Consider the following 8,547-nt stretch of genomic DNA (forward strand, 5'->3'; position numbering starts at 1 on the left):
CCTTTTCTTTTTTTTTTTTTTTTTTTTTTTGAGATGGAGTCTCGCTCTGCCGCCCAGGCTGGAGTGCAGTGGCTGGGTCTCAGCTCACTGCAAGCTCCGCCTCCCGGGTTCACGCCATTCTCCTGCCTCAGCCTCCCGAGTAGCTGGGACTACAGGCGCTGCCACGTCGCCCGGCTAGTTTTTTGTAGTTTTTAGTAGAGACGGGGTTTCACCGTGTTAGCCAGAATGGTCTGGATCTCCTGACCTCGTGATCCGCCCGTCTCGGCCTCCCAAAGTGCTGGGATTACAGGCTTGAGCCACCGCGCCTGGCCGCCTTTTCTCATATTAATCAGCTTTATGTCAATGATATTTTAGCAAATATTTTGGGGGTCAAGAGCCTATTGCCGCATCAAAGCCATCCCCTTGCCTCAGAGCAGGAGGGGAGCCCAGATGAGGCCAGGCAAGACTACATCAGGAGGGAGAGACAGATATTCTGCAGGGTAAGATAATTTGGAATGAGGCAAGGCCAAGGCTTTCTCACACCCACCTTCCTCGTCACAGTGTGGAAATGCTCCCTCCTTCCAGAACTTTATTTTCACCATCAGGAACTCTCATCTGGGGTGAGTTTAAGTTTGTGACCTAAATAAACTGCTAACTTCATAAACTCTTTCTCAACATCCCAAACAATTCTGTCTCTGAGCCTGACTTACCACACATTTTTTTTTTGGAGACAGAGTCTCTCTGTCACCCAGGCTTAAGTGTGGTGGTGCGATCACAGCTCACTGCAGCCTCCAGGGCTCAATCGTTCCTCCCACCTCAGCCTCCTGAGTAGCTGGGAATACGTGCATGCATCACCACACCCAGCTAATTTTTGTATTTTTTGTAGTGATGGGGTCTCACCATGTTGCCCAGGCTGATCTTGAACTCCGGTGCTCAACCTAATCACCCACCTCACCCTCCCAAAGTGTTGGGATTAGAGACAAGAGCCAGGGTGCCTGGACACATTTTCTTTATATATACAAATTACAATATGACCCTAGTGACCCTACACATATCAAAACCAAAGCACTGTCCAGAAAATGGCCCCGGGCTCCAGACATGCAAACCCAGAAAGGACAGAACCCGCAGGGGATCTGCACTAAGGTTTCCAGCTTTCCAGGCCTCTGCACCCTCTCAGAATCCACACCCATTCTGCAGCTGCTCTGCGCAGCTGGCTACCACCTGCAGGGGAGGGAGGGCTGCCTGGGAAGCCCTCAGGGGAGCTCCATTTTCTTCCCTTTGAAGGTTCCAGGGTGGCCTCAGGCTCTGCTGGCCCCCTGCAGGTTATTCACCTGCATTTCACCTCCATGATCAGATAAAAAGATCTTCAATCTCATCTTTTAAAAACAAGAAACCAACAGAGTCCTTGCTTTCCTCCTGTGTGTATATGTAAAGAAGGAAAATTCTAGGAAAATGTAAATGCATTAAAAGACTTCTAGGCTGGGCATGGTGGCTTGCGCCCATAATTCTATCGGTTTGGGAGGCTGAGGCCAGAGGATCACTTGAACTCAGGAGTTCAAGAAACGCCTGGGCAAAATAGTGAGCCCACATCGCTATTAATTAAAAAAAAAAAATTCCAGATCATGGTGGTGGAGGCAATGGCCACTGAGGAACCCACGGTCTGGACACAATGGCACTGGCTGGACACAATGGGGGCAGGAAGAAAGCAAAGACAGGGAGTAGGGTGTGCGAGAGGCTGAGGGGAGGGATAGCACACATTTTTCAGAGAAAACGAGGACGCCAGCACTGTTTTGCCTGACTCTTTGGGCAGCCTGTAATAAGCTGTGGGGGAAGCCGGGTGCAGTGGTTCACGCCTGTAATCCAGCACTTTGGGAGAGCAAGGCAAGCAGATCACCTGAGGTCAGGAGTTCAAGATCAGCCTGACCAACATGGAGAAACCCCGTCTCTACTAAAAATACAAAAATTAGCCGGGCGTGGTGGCGCGTGCCTGTAATCCCAGATACTTGGGAGGCTGAGGCAGGAGAATCGCTTGAACTCAGGAGGTGGAGGTTTTGGTGAGCCGAAATCGCGCCATTGCACTCTAGCCTGGACAACAAAAGCGAAACTCTGTCTCAAAAAAAAAAAAAAAAAAAAAAGTTGTGGAGGAATCCTGTCTGGGAAACTCACCCATGATATTTGTTTTTTTGTTGTTGTTGTTTTGTTTTGTTTTGTTTTTTTTGAGGCGGAGTCTTGCTCTGTCGCCCAGACTGGAGTGCAGTGGCCGGATATCAGCTCACTGCAAGCTCCGCCTCCCGGGTTTACGCCATTCTCCTGCCTCAGCCTCCCGAGTAGCTGAGACTACAGGCGCCCGCCACCTCGCCCGGCTAGTTTTTGTATTTTTAGTAGAGACGGGGTTTCACCATGTTAGCCAGGATGGTCTCGATCTCCTGACCTTGTGATCCGCCCGTCTCGGCCTCCCAAAGTGCTGGGATTACAGGCTTGAGCCACCGCGCCCGGCCTTCCCATGATATTTGTGTCACATTAAGGGAGAAGACTCCAAGGGGGAGTTTCTACTCTTACTTCAACCATTGTATTTAATTATTTTTCTAGAGAGGATACGCTCATGCCATGATTTGTGTTTCTTTAGGAATACCGTTAAAAACCTAGGCCGGGCGCGGTGGCTCACACCTGTAATCCCAGCACTTTGGGCTGCCCAGGCGGGCAGATCACTGAGGCCAGGAGTTGGAGGCCAGCATGGTTAAACCCTGTCTCTACTAAAAATACAAAAATTAGCCAGGCATGGGATGGGCGCGGTGGCTGAGGCCTGTAATCTCAGCACTTTGGGAGGCTGAGACGGGCAGATCACCAGGTCAGGAGATTGAGACCATCCTGGCTAACACGGTGAAACCCCGCCTCTACTAAAAATACAAAAAATTAGCCAGGTGTGGTGGCAGGCGCCTGTAGTCCCAGCTACTTGGGAGGCTGAGGTGGGAGAATGGCGTGAACCTGGGAGGTGGAGCTTGCAGCGAGCGGAGATGGTGCCACTGCACTCCAGCCTGGGCGACAGAGCAAGACTCTGTCTCAAAAAAAAAAAAAAAAAAAAGAAAAGAAAAGAAAAAGAAAACAATTAGCCAGGCGTGGTGGTGCATGGCTGCTGTAATGTCAGTTACCCAAGAGGCTGAGTGAGGCGCAAGAATCGCTTGAACCAGAGAGGTGGAGGTTGCAGTGAGCCAAGATCACGCCACTGCACTCCAGCCTGGGCGACAGAGCAAGCCTCCATCTCAAAAAAAAAAAAAAAAAAAAAAAGCAAGCAACTCTCTTCTTTCTCAGTTCATCTGCATCTCGTTATTGAGCACAGAGAATAAGCAGCCCAATCCTCAGTTTGGGAACAAGGGTGCAAGGAAAGCAGGTAGGGTTCAGGCCAAGACCAAAATGAGAGAAAGAAACGTGACCTGCAGAGGGTTTGGAGTTGTGAAAATGAGTCTGAGCAAGGAAGAACTGAGCCCATTTCTTTGAAGTGTGTATTTTACAGAATGGCCATTCCCTGCTTTTCACTTTCATAAACTCACAACTGAATTCTGATCTTTTGCACAATGCGAGGCTGACAGGGCACACACCCACATACCCACTGCCCACTGACTAAGCCTCCCTGGCCCCCTTCCTTCTCCTCCTGGGCTGCACACCCCTCCCGACCCCCTCTCCTCCCCTACCGTCCCCTCTTCTCCCCTCCCCTCCCCTTCCTTCCCTTTCCCTTCCCTTGCTTTTTCCTTCCCTTTCCCTTCCCTTCCTTTTTCCTTCCTTTCTTTTCTTTCTGATGGAGTCTCCTTCTGTCACCCAGGATGGAGTGCAGTGGTGCCATCTCGGTTCATTGCAACCTCCACCTCGCAGGTTCAAGCTATTCGCCTGGCGAATTTTTTTTTTTTTTTTTTTTGAGACGGAGTTTCACTCTTGTTGCCCAGGCTGGAGTGCAGTGACGTGATCTCGGCTCACCACAATCTCTGCCTCCCGAGTTCAAGCGATTCTCCTTCCTCAGCTCCCCAAGTAGCTGGGACTACAGGCGCTTGCCACCACGCCTGGCTAATTTTTTGTATTTTTAGTAGAGACAAGGATTCACTATGTTGGCCAGGCTGCTGGTCTCAAACTCCTGACCTCGTGATCTGCCCACTTTGGCCTCCCAAAGTGCTAGGATTAAAGTGCTGGGATTACAGGCGTCAGTCACCGCGCCCGGCCATTTTTTTTGTTTTGTTTTGTTTTGTTTTGTTTTTTTGAGACGGAGTCTCGCTCTGTGGCCCAGGCTGGAGTGTAGTTGCCGGATCTCAGCTCACTACAAGCTCCGCCTCCTGGGTTTATGCCATTCTCCTGCCTCAGCCTCCCGAGTAGCTGGGACTACAGGCGCCCGCCACCTCGCCCGGCTAGATTTTTGCATTTTTTAGTAGAGACGGGGTTTCACCGTGTTAGCCAGGATGCTCTCGATCTCTTGACCTCGTGATCCACCCGTCTCGGCCTCCCAAAGTGCTGGGATTACAGGCTTGAGCCACCGCACCCGGCCATTTTTTTTTTTTTTTTTTTTTTTGTATTTTTAATACATGGTTTCACCATATTGCCCAGGCTGGTCTGCAGCTCTTGACCTCAAGTGATCTGCCCGCCTTGGCCTCCCAAAGTGCTGGGATTACAGGCATGAGCCACCGCACCCAGCCTGTTTTTCCTTATGTCATACATAACACACAGGAGGCCGGGCGCGATGGCTTAAACCTGTAATTCCAGCACTTTGGGAGGCCGAGGCGGGCGGATCACGAGGTCAGGAGATCGAGACCATCCTGGCTAACACGTTGAAACCCTGTCTCTACTAAAAAAATACAAAAAATTTAGCCGGGCTTGGTGGCGGGCGCCTGTAGTCCCAGCTATTCCGGAGGCAGAAGCTGGAGAATGGCGTGAACCCGGGAGGCGCAGCTTGCAGTGAGCCGAGATCACGCCACTGCACTCCTGCCTGGGGGACTGAGCGAGACTCAGTCTCAAAACAAACAAACAAAAAACACCACAGGAGGAAAGCAGAGACGCTGCTGGTGTCTTATTCACACACTGGGATTGAGGGTGTTTGTCTCTAGGAACTGAATAACAGGGTGAGAAGCAGCTAAATAACCTGCAGGGGGCAGCAGAGCCCGAGGCCAATGACGCCCCGTTGAGGCCAGTCTGGAGTTTGCAAAAGGAGGGAAAGGGAGCTCCCCTGGGGGCTTCTGCGGAAGCCCGACCCTCCTTGAAAGTGGCCTCCAGCTCCAGAAGTGTGGATTCTGGGAAGTTGCAGAGACCTGGAAGGCAGAAGACCAACGTGCAGATGCGCTTGTGGGTTCTGTCCTATCTGAGGTTGTACCTCTGAAGCCTGGAGCTATTTTCTGGACAGTGTTTTGGTTTTGGCATGCACAGGGTCGCTGGGGACAGACTGTAATTTATATATATGAAGAAAATCTGTGAAGGTCAGGCTCAGAGAACAAATTGGGTGGTGTTATGAACAAAGGGTTTCTAAACTTGACTTTATTTATAAAGTCAGAAAGTCAGAGTGTTTGAACCGGAGTGAATTCATCTTGTGTTATGCGCGTCCATGTGAAGAGACCACCAAATAGGCTTTGTGTGAGCAAGAAAGCTTTTTAATCACCTGGGCACAGGTGGGCTGAGTCCGAAAAGAGAGTCAGGGAAGGAAGATAAGGGTGGGACCGTTTTATAGGATTTGTGTAGATAAAGGAAAATTACAGTCAAAGGGGGGTTGTTCTCTGGGGGGCAGGAGTGGGGGTCACAAGGTGCTCAGTGGGGGAGCTTTTTGAGCCAGGATGAGCCACAAAAGGGAATTTCACAAGGTAATGTCATCACTTACAAGGACCGGCCATTTTCACTTCTTTTGTGGTGGAATGTCATCAGTTAAGGTGGGGCAGGGCATTTTCACTTCTTTTGTGATTCTTCAGTTACTTCAGGCCATCTGGGTGTATACGTGCAAGTCACAGGGGATGTGATGGCTTTACTTGGGCTCAGAGGCCTGACATCTTGAATAGAGGCTGGGTAAAATAAGGGTGTGACCTACTGGGCTGCATTTGCAGGTGGTTAGGCATTCTTAGTCACAGGATGAGCTAGGAGGACGGCAGGACTGGTATCACAAGATACAGGTCATAAAGACCCCACTGATAAAACAGAATGCCCATCAAAACCAAGATGGCAACGAAAGTGACCTCTGCCACCCTGGGCAACACAGTGGCACCCCATCTCTATAAAAAATACAAAAATTAGCTGGTTGTCATGGCCTGCGCCTGTAGTCTCAGCACTCGGGAGGCTGAGCTGGGAGGATTGCTTGAGCCTGGGAGGCAGAGGCTGCAGGAAGGCAGAGAGGCTGCATGCAGTGAGCTATGATTGTGCTGCTGTACTCCAGCCTGGGCGAGGGAGTGAGACTGTTTCAAAAAAAAAAGAAAAGAAAAGAAAAGAAAAGAAAGTGACCTCATGTGGTCCTCACTGCTTATTATACACTAATTATAATGCATTAACATGCTAACAGACACTCCCGCCAGCGCCATGACACTTTACAAATACCATGGCAATGTCCAGATGTTACCCTATGTGGTATGACAAGGGGTAGGAACCCTCAGTTCTGGGAATTGCCTGCCCCTTTCCCAGAACACTCATGAATAATCCACTCCTCGTTTAGCACATAATCAGGAAATAACTATAAATATACTCTGCCAAGCAGACCATGCTGCTGCTCTGCCTGTGGAGTAGCCATTCTTTTGTTTCTTTACTTCTCTAATAAACTTGCTTTTACTTTATGGACTCACCCTAATTAGTTCTTGCATGAGGTCCAAGAACTCTCTTTTGGGGTCTGGATTGGTACCCCTTTCCGGTAATAAGATGAAACTGACTCCAGGTGAGAGTTTCCTGCTAATGAAAATGAAGGTGTGGGGAGGAGGGAGAGTTTCCACACTGTGAGGAGAAGATGGGTGTATGTAAGGAAGCTTTGGCCATGCCTCATCCCAATTCCTGCCCCACTGCAGGATATCTGTCTCTCCCTCCTGGAACAGGCATGCTTGACCTGTTTCCCCTCCTGCCCTGAGACAAGGGGATGGCTTTGTGGGGGTGATAGACTCTTGGTGTCCTAAAGGTTTGCTGAAAACTGTTTGGGTGAGGGACAAAGGACAAGATAGAGGAAGGTGAACAAGAGGGCACAATCCATGTTGCTTCCGGGTTTGTCCTCACCAACTTTCCCATGCGCGGGAAAATGCAGCCAGCGCCGGGGACGATGCAGATCAACCGAGCATGCGCCAGGTGACGTCAATCTGAAGAGTTCGAAACTTACCCGGCCACACCTATGGAGACGCCCCTATCACGCCCTTATCCCGCCCACTGCCCTCCCCCTTCCAGTACCAATGCATAAAAGTCCGCTGCCGGCAGGAGCCGGTGTGACTTCTTCCACCCCGCATTCGTGGACCGGGGAACCTCACCCGAGAGCGCCAGGGCGACTTCCCTGGCTTCCCTACACCTGAGGACCAGAGGACCTCGCCCGAGAGTGTGTGCATATTTGCAATAAAGGGCTGCCGCTTTCTTATGTACTTTGGCCTCATGTTTAATTACTTAGTTCTCCTAAATTAAGTTACATTAATTTAAATTAAGACAAAAACTAATTGATCTGAGGCAGATTGATTAATATAAAAGAAGGCATGCAAATGTATTTAACATGTATACATGGGAACCTTCAGAATGAAGACCCACCCAGCTATAAAAGATCATATAGCAACCTGAGGTCAGTAAATTCGGTTTAGTAGCAAGACAGCTTAGTAGAGTGAGAAAGGAAGCAGCTTGGCTAGAAAATTAGCCAGCCACCAAACCTGGCTAATTTTTGTACTTTTAGTAGAGATGGGGTTTCTTCATGTTGGCCAGGCTGGTCTCGAACTCCTGACCTCAAGTGATCCACCCGCCTCGGCCTCCCAAAGTGCTGGAATTACAGGCGTGAGCCACTGTGCCTGGCTACTGGCCACTTTTAAAATTTGTAAATAATAGCCAGGCACAGTGGCTCAAGCCTGTAATCCCAGCACTTTGGGAGGCCGAGACGGGCGAATCACGAGGTCAGGAGATCGAGACCATCCTGGCTGATATGGTTAAACCCGGGATGGGGAGCTTGGGGTGGATCGCGATTGTGTGCCAGCTCCACCTCCCGGGTTCACGCCATCCTCCTGCCTCAGCCTCCCGAGTAGCTGGGACTACAGGCGCTTGCCACCACGCCCAGCTAATTTTTTTTGGTATTTTTAGTAGAGATGGGGTTTCACCATGTTAGCCAGGATGGTCTCGATCTCCTGACCTCGTGATCCGCCCGCCTCGGCCTCACAAAGTGCTGGGATTACAGGAGTGAGCCACCGAGTCCGGCCAGCCGAAGGCAAATATTCAAAGTAAAGGTGGGAGGGAGGGACGGAGCTGACCTTGGAAAGTGTGGCCAGAACCTGTCACTTCGGCTCTGCAGCGCCGGGTTACTCAGGGCTCCTGCTGTCACTCAGGGAAGGGGGCGGAGTCTAGACCCCCATCCAATCAGGGGCGCTAGGGCGGGGCCCTGCCACTGTCCTC

This window comes from Piliocolobus tephrosceles, chromosome 21, assembly GCF_002776525.5.
Source record: "Piliocolobus tephrosceles isolate RC106 chromosome 21, ASM277652v3, whole genome shotgun sequence".
In the NCBI taxonomy this organism is placed as follows: Eukaryota; Metazoa; Chordata; class Mammalia; order Primates; family Cercopithecidae; genus Piliocolobus; species Piliocolobus tephrosceles.